This window comes from Dermacentor albipictus, unplaced genomic scaffold (assembly GCF_038994185.2).
Source record: "Dermacentor albipictus isolate Rhodes 1998 colony unplaced genomic scaffold, USDA_Dalb.pri_finalv2 scaffold_13, whole genome shotgun sequence".
NCBI classification, from domain to species: Eukaryota; Metazoa; Arthropoda; class Arachnida; order Ixodida; family Ixodidae; genus Dermacentor; species Dermacentor albipictus.
In genome coordinates this window covers 4922745-4935441 of record NW_027225567.1, presented here as the reverse complement: position 1 = coordinate 4935441, position 12697 = coordinate 4922745, and the positions used below count along the sequence as shown (strand labels likewise).

At 47.7% G+C, this 12697-nt stretch overlaps 1 protein-coding gene across 7 annotated transcripts in view; it reads left to right on the top strand.

Moving 5' to 3' along the window:
• The window catches only part of LOC135913017 (nondiscriminating glutamyl-tRNA synthetase EARS2, mitochondrial-like), a 64067-nt gene that overhangs the window by 23901 nt on the left and 27469 nt on the right, over positions 1 to 12697 (top strand). For 4 of the 7 annotated variants that reach the window (XR_011509457.1, XR_011509458.1, XR_011509456.1 and 1 more), the window contains 3 exons: positions 812 to 1005; positions 3086 to 3140; positions 12223 to 12333. The gene's annotated coding sequence lies outside the window, so the exon portion shown is untranslated. The remainder of the gene's footprint in view (positions 1 to 811; positions 1006 to 3085; positions 3141 to 12222; positions 12334 to 12697) is intronic. The other 3 variants (XR_011509462.1, XR_011509461.1, XR_011509459.1) reach the window with 3 other exon arrangements.

The window sequence follows — 12697 nt, the reverse complement described above, 5'->3', positions numbered from 1 at the left end:
GGCATAATTCCTGATGATGAGTGTAGCCAGTCTGACAAAGTTCCTGTAGGGAGGCCCACATCCGTGCCAAACTTCTACGATGTTTATTTGCATTTTGTTTGCTAAATTCGTGGAGTTCAATTTGTGCCAAAAGTTGCATGCCCTGACAATCGTCACTAGGGCTGCCACATGATACATGCCACATCATGTCATGTACAAGGAGATGAGTCATGACAATAACTTTGGGCTGTACTTAGCTTAAACGGCATGTTTGACATTTGTACACCCCCAGCAGGAGGACTCATGTTGTGGCAAAGATGGCTTTTAGTACGGTATTTTGTGACATGAGGGCAACCCCGAGTGCTGCTGCTAAATCTCATCGACCTAAAGTGGGTTGATGAGTGCGGCTTGTTTCAGCAAGCAAAGCAAGGGAGCCACAGTTATCTTGTTTTGGGTGAACAGGGGTGTTGTGAATCAGTCAACTTCAGTGAATGCTGACTGGCTAAGCCAGAAAGAGGCCTCGGAGTGCCCGCTGCTCCAATAGAATGTCGCATTGGAAGCCACATTAAGTAAAAGTGAAAGTATCTGCCAAAGGAGAGAAAGAGAGACGGAGACAAAAACATTCGCTCAAGAATACGGCGCCCGGTCTCGCCTCTGGCAGTATTGGCACTAAATGCTAGGGCAAGTGCAGTTAGTGCTTTTAAAGACTAAAGTATGGGTGGCATTTCTCAGCTCACAGAGCCTACATTGCGACGTGCTTGCAGCCCTCTTTGTTTTCATCTTATGTGCTGGGCTTCACGCGTGTTGTAGCCAAATGTGGACTTTGTTTCAGGTGGTGGTGGTAACAACTTTATTGAGATTCTGCTCAGTTATGTTCTGGCAGGCCCGAGTCCTAGGATGGCCCCTCACGAGGAGTGACCCTTTCGGCCCAGGCAACGAGGGCTTTTTGTACTTTTTCATCCGGCGTTCTGAGCAGCTCTTCCCACGTCTGTTGTGAGGGAGCTGGCAGGAGCGACCTGGGAGGAGGTAAGCCCTCGCACCCCCAAAGAATGTGATTTTGGGTAGCCAATGTTTGATTTGTGCAATTTTGACATATTGGGTTCCATTGCCCGTTGGTAATTGTGGCTAGCCAATGTGGGCTGGGGAACGATTTAGTTTGGATTCGACCCTGAAAAGCGATGCTTTCCCAACATACCACTTGGCATGTGTGGTGGATGACCGGATGATGAGGGTTACCGATGTGCTGCGAGATGGCGAGTGGAGGTCTCAACCCCCAAGCACCTGATGCTGTACAGTGCTCTTGGCTGGGGGCCGCCCCGCTTCTGGTACCTGCCTCTTCTACTTAACAAGTGCGTTCACTATGCTTCATCATAAGTTGGTTGCTTGTAGGAGAGCTGGTTAGCCAAGAGTAAACAATTTGGATATAATGTGGCTCCTGTGGGTCAGGTGCACAACCTTGTCTGCATTGGTGGATGCCTTGGATGTGATGCTTTTACTGGCAACCTATATGCAGAATGAGCAATACTGCAGATTCTCTTGAGCAGTACATTATTATAGTAGGGATGTGCCTCACTTGCGCAAAACATTAGTAGCTTACCATCATTTATGGCCTGATGTGCTTGCTTACAAGTCAGATCGCAGGTTCAAGCACTGCAGAGAAACATATAGATCACAAGTTTTCGATAAGCATCCTACTGTATAGCCATGAACGACACATGCAGAGTTCAGCTGTCAAACAACAGAGAAACTAAGTGGATGTAACATAACATTATGCTTAGTCTACTCAGTAACAGAGCAAAGGTTATGCTAGATTGCCCACTGCTGCCATGAGGCAATGTGTGCACTTGCAATGCTATTCTCATGCAGAGCTCGTGTGCACCTTGTATGAATGTATAAGCACCTAAGTGGAACAGACAATAAATGTTCCATCCAAAAGTTCATTATTGTAATTTAGGATGATGCTCCATGCATATGCAGCTTTTGCCCAAGGAAAGAAAAATGTGTCTGTGAATGCAGCTTACTGTGGATGTCTAGTCAGTCTCCTGTTGCATCTACACTGTACTCAAAGGCTCTAGATAGGCAGATGTATATTCTTACTCTCTGGAATTTTCTAGTGCCAAGAGTGTGCAGATATGGCGCAACGTTAGAATAATTCTGGAACAACCACGCCTCTACTAGCTTTGTTTCTTTTGACAGAAGCTGTACACTTATCGCCACTATGAAACAGAGCGTTTGATGTGTGTTCAAGCATCAATTTTTCCAAATTTGGGAGTTGGAGCCTCGTTCGCTGCTATTTTTTTGTAGAGGGTGTCCCAGCCAACATAAGCCCAAATTTCAAAAATATGTTGGCAAACTATTTAATGACATGACTAAAAGCCTTTTACTTCAGCACAACAACAAAGAAATCACAAGCTTTAAATACAAATCTGGTTTCCCTTTCATGTTGTTGCTTTCCGTAGCTGCCATAAATGATAAGGGAAGGTGCTTTTTATTCTAAAGCAACAGTTAGTTGTAACAGATCATGTGCAAAATTGATAAGTGAAAAAAATTTGTCACAGTGCAAATTGGCGCTGCTGTTATCACCCTTGTTTGTGAGTACCTAGCACATTTTGCTCAACTTTGATTGCGCTGAAAGTGCAGCGATTGCTACCTCGATGTGCGAGAAATCCTACTTACAGAATTTCGCATCCTCGAATGTGTTGTGAAACTATGGCACAGCGGTGCTGTATTTCAGCCCGTTAACATGCAGCCTTTCATGCAGATGAAGCATATGTGCATGCATAATTTTATTGAGGTGCTTAACTGGAAATGCATGTATAGAATATGAACTTTTCTTTTAACGATGTACATCTGACCTGTCACTTGCAGTTTGCTTGCAGTATTATGCTAGGTCATTCTGCTTTAATGTCTGAAAAGGTCAAAGCACAATTTGTGCAAGAAGACGGCAAAAGCTAAGTCAAGAAAAACAAGGAAACTTGAAAACGACCAATTTTATCCTCAGCATCTACCAATTGAACGGAAAGTACTTGTTTGGGGTCTCATGCTGTGTTAAAAAGTGCAAGCAGCCTTTCTTGCAGACGAAATCATTTCCACTGATGTTGCGCAGGGATGGCACCAAGCTTTCCAAGCGTCAAAACAACATCCGTGTGGAAAAATTGAGAGTGAGTTCTGTCTTGCACTTTTGCCATGCAACATGACGAGCCCTCTGTTTTCTGCTGAATGCGTGTTCATTTGTGAGAGCTGCTCGAAGTTCTGTTGTAGCTTGGACAGTGCTGCTGTCATGTCAAATGGATTTTGTAGCTTGTGAAATGTTAAGAACTGACCAACCCAACAACTATGATTGATAGCTCATAAATAATGAATTACGCAAATTGGTTTTGCAGTATCTGCACGAAACAAGCTACTGTGCTTATACAGTCGAACCCACTTAAAACAATATTCAAGTGCCAGAAAAACTCCATTATTATAACCGGGTTGCATGAAAAAATCAAAATTCAACAAGTTCCTCTCGTCGTCGTCGCTCTGGCGCTAAGCCTCGTTCGCCGCAGCCGCAAGCAGAGCGCTCACGCGAGCCGTCCACATGTGAATTCTGCAGCCGCGCGCCTCATCAGCATTCAGACTGCCCAGCCTGTCGCTCCACCTGCAACTTCTGCAAAAAGAAAGGCCACTTTGCCGTAGTATGCCGCTCGCGGAAGTTCAAGCAGAACAAGCTCAGCTCCATTCACCTGCACGCCGTCACGACACTCGCCGCATCAAAGTTCGTCGATGTCACCGTTGACGACTACACTGCGCAGTTCAAGGTTGACGCCGGAGCCGAAGTATCTGCCGTTCCCAGCGACTTTCCTACGTTGCTCGACAAACTCGACCAAGTCGACACTCTGCTCACTGGACCGGGAGAACAGCCACTGCGCATGCTAGGCTCGTATGTGGCACGACTTCAGTGGCAAGGGAAAACAAGCTGTCAGCACCTCTATGTGATCCAGTCTCTCACTGTGCCTCTTCTGGTACTGCCAGCACTCCAAGCCCTCCAAGTAGTTTGGTTTCTTGATCTACTCAAGACTTCAAAAGCGACGCTGCACGCCGAGCTCTTCAATGGATTGGGCACTCTCAAGGACGAATACAACATCCGGTTGAAACCTGATGCCGTACTTTTCTCGCTAAGCATACCTCGCAGGATCCCCATCCCGCTGCTCGAAATCGTCCGCCGCGAGCTGGACAAATTGGAAAGCGCAGGCGTGATCCGTAGGGTCGACAAACCAACATGGTGCTCGGGTCTCGTCATCGTCCGGAAAGGCGATGGTTCCTACCGCCTCTGCGTCGACTTGACACAACTGAACAAGATCGCCCTCCGGGAACGACATATTCTACCAAATGTCGAGCAAGTCCTTGGCCTCCTCGGCGATGCAACAGTTTTTTCGAAGCTGGACGCAACTGCAAGCTTCCACCAGGTGAAGCTCTCTAACGGCTCCCAAGAGCTTACGACATTCATCACCCCATATGGCCGATACTGCTGCTGCCGGCTCCCCTTTGGCATCACCTCCGCACCAGAATACTTCCAAAAGCAGATTGCAAGAATCCTGGAGGGCCAAGAAGGAGTCGCCAATATGATAGATGATATTTTGGTTTTTCGACGCACCCGCCAGGAACATGACGCCATACTGAGCCAAGTGCTATCTCGCCTTGCAAAAGCAGGTATCACATTGAACCAGGACAAGTGTCGTTTTGGGGTATCCAAGAGAGGTCTCCTTCCTCGGAGTTGTCGTCTCAGCACAGGGCATCAGGCCAGATCCGGGCAAGGTCGAAGTAGTCAAAGCCATGGAAGCTCCAACGGACGTCGCCGGCGTTAGAAGACTGCTCGGAATGGTGAATCATCTTGCCAGATTCTTGCCATACATCTCGGATGTCACAGCTCCCATCAGAGCCTTACTGAACAAGTCTGCAAGTTGGGTGTGGCAGCACGAGCAAAAGGCAGCATTCGAGAAAATCAAGGAACTCTTGACGTCAGACAGGTGCATGGCCAAATACCAACCGTCTTACGCTACTAAGGTATCTGCAGACGCAAGCGCATTCGGACTCGGCGCAGTTTTGCTACAGACGCAACCCTCAGGAGAGCGCCACCCAGTCGCGTTCGCTTCTAGGTCAATGACCGAGACCGAGCAGCGTTACAGCCAGACTGAAAAAGAAGCTTTGGCAACGACGTGGGCTATCCAAAGGTTTGACGAGTTCGTCCGTGGCATCCCCTTCGACGTTGAGAGTGATCACCTGCCACTCGTTCCACTTCTGGGCAAGATGGAACTGGACATGTTGCCGCCTCGTATTCAGAGACTATGGCTGTAGACCATGCAATGCCAGTTCCATATGCTGCACGTGCCAGGAAAGCTGCTAGCCACAGCCGACATGTCATGCATCACCTACAAGACACCCACTCCTCTAGACACTATTGAACTTTTTGCAACACAGGCAGTCGGCTGCACGTCGGAAGTCTTGCCACTCAGCCCTAAAGACGTGCGACAGGCACAAAAGTCTGATGGCGAGTGCAAGGCCCTCGCCTCCTACTGCCAGCATGGTTGGCCACAAAAGACCAAGATACCACTGCACCTCTCAAAGTACGCCTCTGTGGCAGACAAGCTCTCTGTCTGCGACGGTCTTCTGCTGAAAGGCGCCCGGATAGTCATCCCATCGTCCATTCGACCAGCGATCTTGACGCTGTTGCACGAAGGTCATCAGGGCATCAACAGGACCAAAGCCCTAGCTCAGGAGTCAGTTTGGTGGCCCAGTATCTTGACAGGCATCGCCCCTCTCGTTGCCAACTGTGAACTGTGTGCTTCCACCCGCGTGAACTTTGCTGAGCCCCTGCTCTCCACGGCGCTGCCTGGACATCCCTGGGAATTCCTTGGAATAGACTTGTTCCACCTCAACGGCCAGACGTTCATCCTGGTGGTGGACTATTACTCAAGGTTCCCTGAGGTGGTGACCCTGAGGAGCACGACAGCTCAGGCAGTCATTGACGCTCTCAAATCCATCTTTGCCCGCCATGGAATTCTGCAAGAAGTCAGATCAGACAATGGCCCACCGTTCTCGTCACAAGAGTTCGCGGCATTTGCAGCATCATACGGCTTTAAACAAGGGGCCAGCAGTCCACACTACGCTCAATTGAACGAAGAGGCAGAGAGGATGGTGCGTACAAACAAGGACCCGTTTCGCAAGTCAAAGGATCCTCATCTGGCTCTGCTCAGCTATCGGGATACTCCAGGAGTCGACGGCTTTAGTCCAGCCCAGCTGTTATAGGACGTCAGCTCAGAACCAGAGTCCCAAAGCAAGACTCCCAGCTACGTCCCAACTGGCTGCCAACGAAAAATGTCGTCGCCAAGGATGTGACTTACAAGCAGAAGCAGGCCGACAACTACAACAGGCATCATGAAGCTCGAGACTTACCACCACTCCAAACAGGTCAGCGTGTCGGGGTGCGACCTGATCAAGTGCAGGCTACAGTCCTCAGTCCAGGGCAAAGACCAAGAAGCTACGTGGTCGAAACAGAGCGAGGTGGCACCCTACAGCGCTACCGGCGTCACCCAGTGCCTTTTGGGCCTATTGCCTCCGGAGAGGAACCACCACCACTGCAGCAAGTTCGCTGTCAGAAACCTCAGCCTGCCAACATCTTGGAATCAGCGGTCCCCTTCGGACAATCTGTGCAACAGTCCCCTGCAGCCAGGGACCGCAGTGACGGTGTGACACGAACACGTTATGACCGGCCTATTGTTCTACCGCGCCGTTTGAACTTGTGAAACTTTTGACGCGTTTGGCTTCCAGAGTCCCTTCCATCTAACCTTCAATGCTCCAAGGGGGGACATGTAGAGGTCGCCACAGTTCAGCCCTGTTTGTTAGGCTGCCACCACAGTTTGGCGCCCCCTGTGACCTGTGTGTGTCTAAATATGTTCGAGCCCAATAAAGGAGGGCCATTCCCTTTCCGTCTAAGCAAGTGGCGGTACGCGTCGGTCCGTCCCTGCGTGCTCGTGCCCCGCGCGGCACTAACCACGCGACAGGGGAAGGCAGAGCTGATGTGAGAAAACTAATATGGTGGGGAGGCCAATGCCCCTCCTCATCCTCCGTCCATTTCCTCCATCCGGCTGCTGATTGTGTTCACTCTTTAACTGCTTCTTGGGTGCACCGATCGCATGCAACAAGCCGCGGCTGTCGGCGTTAGAGAATAGCACTGCTATAACAACTGCAAAGAGGTGTCACGGGTAGCAAGCAATATGCGAGCACCGCCGAGGCATCATGCTGGTGGCCCAAAAAGGGGCCTTTTAAAAATTGCGAGAAGGCTGCCGCGGCAGCCTGTCAGCTTGAGAAATCCAGAAGAAATGCTGAGGAGAGATCGCTGCAAGCATCTCGCCATGTACTTCTCACTGGCTTGCACGAGAAAGGCCTATGTCCGTCAGCCTTGCACGCTATACGTGAAGCTTGCCGACATCCTTCTCCAAGGCATCCAACTGCTCCACGTAGTGCAGCGGAAGGTTCCTCGCGAAAACTAAGCCCCAGAGGAACTGAATCATCTGCTGGGCCTCCTGTGAGGACAACACTGAGGCAGCCTGCCCTACCGCATCATCGCTACCATCATTGCTGTCGCTGTCTGATGTAAGCACGTTTGTAATTGCTGATGCTCGGCAGCGAGTCAAGCGAGGCTGAGAAACTGCGTGGCCAGGAATGACTTCAACGCAGCCAACTACAATGAATGTGAGTGATTAAGCTGTTCGCTGAACTGCGCTGAATGAGGAGAGACGTGGTTCTTGAGGGAAGGAGGAAAGGCTAGCGCTATCCTCTGCAACCCTTGTGGGAGCACGGCTCAGTGCCAGCATGGAGGCGGAGGGGGAGCACAGGGTACAGGATGAATGAGGAGCCTGCGAGCAACATGCGAGCAATCTGCATGCGGCGCATTTGGCGCAGTCCATTCGTGTTTGGGAGGGTGGGGTGGCGTAGAGGTATGGGCGCAGCTCATTCGTGTTTGGAGAGGTGGGAGGGCGACGGGAGAGAGCCGCGCGGAGATGGCTGGAAAATGAGCGCACGGCGGCTGTTGGAGCAGCAGCCCATCGTGCAGCAGCTCGAATTTCTCGTTTTCTTTTCTTTTTTTCTTTTCAAAGATTTCGCACCCGCCGTGGTTCAGTCGCTATGGTGTTGGGCTGCTGAGCACGAGGTCGCGGGGTCAAATCCTGGCCACGGCGGCCGCATTTCTATGGGGGCGAAATGCGAAAACACCCATGTACTTAGATTTAGGTGCGCGTTAAAGAACCCCAGGTGGTCGAAATTTCCGGAGTCCCCCACTACGGCTTGCCTCATAATCGGAAAGTGGTTTTGGCACGTAAAACCCCATAATTTTTTTTAAGAATTTCGCATTTCACTACCTTTCGGCTCGAGCACTCGGCAGCCAGACTTCATCGTTATAACCGATAATGCCGCATCAGGGCATTGTAGTAAGTGGGTTATTTCACCATGGAAAACATGCAAAAGTTGATGATGCAGCAGTTTCTCATTGCTATAACTGCATGATATATTGTTAAAACTGATATCGTTATAAGTGGGTTTGACTGTAATTGTACTTCCACATTATGCTGCATGGCAGCCAACTGCAGCCAGCAGTAGTAGAAATATAATGTTCTCGTAATGTGCTGAGCAGACAGAGAGAAAGGGTTTCACTTAAAAATGACCAGAACACTGTTGGTCAAAAATGTTCTCACTTGGCACTTTGAAGGAGTGTCCAAGGGGTATTCTTTTGTAAGATTTATTTTAAAAAAGTGCAGTAGTATACAGGGATAGAAGTGGTGCACCAATTGCGTCATCTTGCCAAACCATCAAGCTGTGCCAGGCTGTGCCAGAAAACTAATTTCGAATGAAGCTGTCAAATTTAGCAGAATGTGTGTGTTCAGTGGCAGTAGAATGTTTTAGTAGTGCCAAGTTACCGTAAGGTAAGTGTGGTAATACCGTACCGGCTGAGGACGGTGCATGCACGCACTTTACTCTACAGAAGGGCTTTCCACGTGGCATACTAGACGGTAACGAGTCGGTAAGGTTCGACTCGCACCATGTTACGCGAGCCGCACCAAGCCAAGACACAGTGAGAAACTGGCGTCGGCCGCAGAGTCCATGCCGTGCACGTCCGTGTCTCACGTGTATGTTTGACCATGGTAGTACCAAGGCACGAGTTAACTTTAATTCACCTTTTGTGACGCGACGAGGTAGCAGCAAGCATGGCAGACCTTCTAACCTGAAGGTAAACTTGAACTGAACTAGTGATCGTACCGTTCGTAACAGGTGATTAATATACTCGGGCCGAATGAGACAGAAAAAAAGAATAATAAAAAATCTTTAAAAAGCAAAAATCTTCTAAAATAAAAACAGATAACAAAAAGTGGCAAAAAAAAAAGAAAAGGCGCTTCGGAATGGTGGCGCTATCTAGTGTCGCAGAGTTTATTTAAAGGAGCTGCAGGGTTTTAGTATTCCACTAACTAACTATATTCTACTTATCTGCTGGTGTAAAGTGCCGGCAGCAGTGCAATTTACAACAAACAGTCCTTTTTTGTATATTGCTTAGACATGTGTTGTAGGACAAAGTGTCACAAGATGTTGCAGCCAGCCTTGTGACTCGCATCTACGTTTGCAGTCACCAGGTGGTTCCATAAAGAATAATATATGTATGGACAAGCTAATGCATTCTAGTATTCGCCAAAATGAATATTTCGCGCTCAACACATAGTTATTGTATTCAGCAAAGTCTCAGTGTTAGCCACTATCATCATTATCATGTTACCATACACATCGAGCCACACACGCAGCTAAAACGTTTTCAGTCATCGCATTAGGTTAGTACAGAATGGTAATACCGTACCTTATACCGCAGACGCCGTACCCTATTAAGGCATTGCTAAAACTCTCTAATTACCCAGCCGTAGACATCTGTTGGCTAGTGCTTAGCCCTGCAATCCAAGCCTAAGCAATACATTTTAGCATCGGCGTCTTTAGAGTGTGGGTGTGTTTGCTGGCATAATTGTCACTAGGCCACAAGAAAATGAAGACCGTTTTGTGCTCTACAATGCATTTAGAATCTTTTATAAAAGTGATACGCATTTGCATAAATGTAGACCAGCTAAAGGTAATTTGAACTGGCACTCATTTCATTGGGCAGTTGGGAAGGAAAGTCATTCTGAATTAGTAAGGTCGGTATAGTCTGCTCAGCGTGTAGCTCATTAGTTTCGTTATACATTTTAGCACACAGCCTTGTGCCGTATTCGTACATCTGCGTCGATTCATGGGTGAATGCTGTGCATATGACGTTCTAAATCTGTTTTGTTCGTGCACCACGTCCATTTACTGGAATGATAGATTGGTACGCCAACAAATAACTTGCTTGCTTTCATGAAACTTAGTCGGCAATATTCAATGGCAACCGCAATTGTCACTGAAATTGGCACTTGGGCTGCACTCTATTCTCTGGCCGGCCACACCACACAAAATGAGGCTCTTTGCCACCGCAGAATGGAAGCCAAAGATGTCATATTTATAGTCAACCTTGGTGGCCAAATTGTGGGCGTAATTTACCCACAATGGTTGCTTAGTGGCTTGGTGTTACGCTGCTAAAAATGAGGTCATGGGATCAAATTCAGGCCACGGTAGCTGGATTTCGATGGGAGCAATGGGAAGGAAGTGAGGCCGTGTACTTAGATTTAGCTGCACATTAAAGAATCCCAGATGGTCAAAATTAATTTGTAGTCCCCCACTATGGTGTGCCTCATAATTAGATTGATGTTTTGGCACATAAAACCACTTTTTTTTTTTTTTAAGCGAAGCCGTCTATAGCTAGGATCTGGCGGATCACATCCGCGCGAAGACCAACAATTTTTCATACGTGGGCCAATCCCAAAGATAGTGCAATACCAGGCTAACCCACAGCAGAAGGGAAGCACTCACCATGCGTAGGCTGATCCCAAAGATAGTGCAATGCCGGGCCGACCCGCGGCAGAGGTAAAGCAGACGTTAAGCACTCTCCATACGTGGGCCGATACCAAAGATAGTGCAATACCGGGCCAACCCATGGCAGAGGTGCAGTTCACCATTGTCATCCTTCTTTACAGAGTGGAAGGGCACTGAGTTCATTTTTTTTTTTGTCGTAATCAAACGTTAAGGGAAACCGCAAACATCCGAAATCTCGTTCGCAGCAACTATGTTCACAACACGACTTGTGCAGATAGAGTCCAAAAATTTAGTTTAAACATCTCTCAACGCACGAAATATTCATTGCCATTTAACACTGCCTTTATGGTGCCTGGGGCGGAACCGTGAATAAGCCCGATTAATCGAGCTTATTAAAAATATTGGTCAATGAGGCAGACCAGAAAGCCACGGAACAGTTTTATCTCTTTATTGTATTCAAAAATATCTTTGAGCTACATCTCAGCTAGTGATGTCAAATATTGGCAAACGTGCAATGACCAGTGTACCCATTTATTCTGTGTTATTCTGCTATCTTAATAGAAGGTCGCCAAAGATTAAAACTACCTGAGGGCACTACGGGAATGGCGTTCACTGTACCTTGATGGGCGTTGTTCATGGTGGCTGCTGTGAATATTTCTCGTTCATTGTGCACGAATACATTTAATTAACTAAATTTACGACTTTACCGAATCGATGAGATGGCAATGAAAAAGTTGTGAAGGATGTTGACAAATGCCCGACAACAGCATTTAAAACAACCTAGGATTCGGGGAATCTTTGACAAGAAAGAAAGCCCATGAAATAAACAAATCAAATATTAATAAATAAATAAAAACGCTGTGAACGTGACAGCGTTTCTATGCGCCAAAGATTGCACCAATCTTTACGCAAACCTGGTCAAATAGAGGCACTGGGAACAACTGGCCGTGCTTTTTTCTTGCCGCATCAGCAGTTTTTGGCACACATCTTCAGTCCCTATCAAATGCAAAGTGGAGTGGTCTTGAAATGGTTCACTTTCCAAACTGTTGCAAGACGATAGCCAGGTTTGCATGTTCATAATGTACGCAATGCACTGATGATGATGTTTACGTCTGAGACCACTCATATTACTCGTGCGGGGACGCGTTGTCACATAGATTTTTAAACAAATTTGCTGGCAGGAGCAGGATGGAGGAATTTTCTTGTTTTTCTTGTCAGAAAAAAGTTTAGGGACCTTTCTATGTGGACAGAAACATTAAACCCATGCTTATTTCCCTCCAGGAGCAAGGCTTCTCACCTGAAGCTGTGATCAACCTGCTGGTGTTGGCAGGAGGTGGGTTTGGCAAGCAGTACAAGGACCAGTTTCTTCTGCTCTCCGAAATGGTTGACAAGGTAGACTGCATTTCCTCCTCTTTTGCCGCTTTGTTTGTTGCATCCAGTAGTTCTAAGGCTGACCATTTTCATGGTAGTTCTTGCATTGTGTTCCTCTTCCTGAGCATTGCAAATCGCAGTCACATTTTTAAGTTTGGCCTCATTCAGGTTACTCAACAAAGAGGTTCAGTGACTGCGGCATTCTGCTGCTAAACATGAGGCTGCAAGTTTAATTCCTGGCTGTAGAAGCCACATTATAATGTGAAGGGAATACAAAAATGCTCATGTAGCGAGGTGATGGGTAATTTGACATTCATTACAGTGCATGAGCATTGTTGTGTTCCAACCCCACCAGAGTGTAGCCTGCTAACTGGCTGAGAATCAA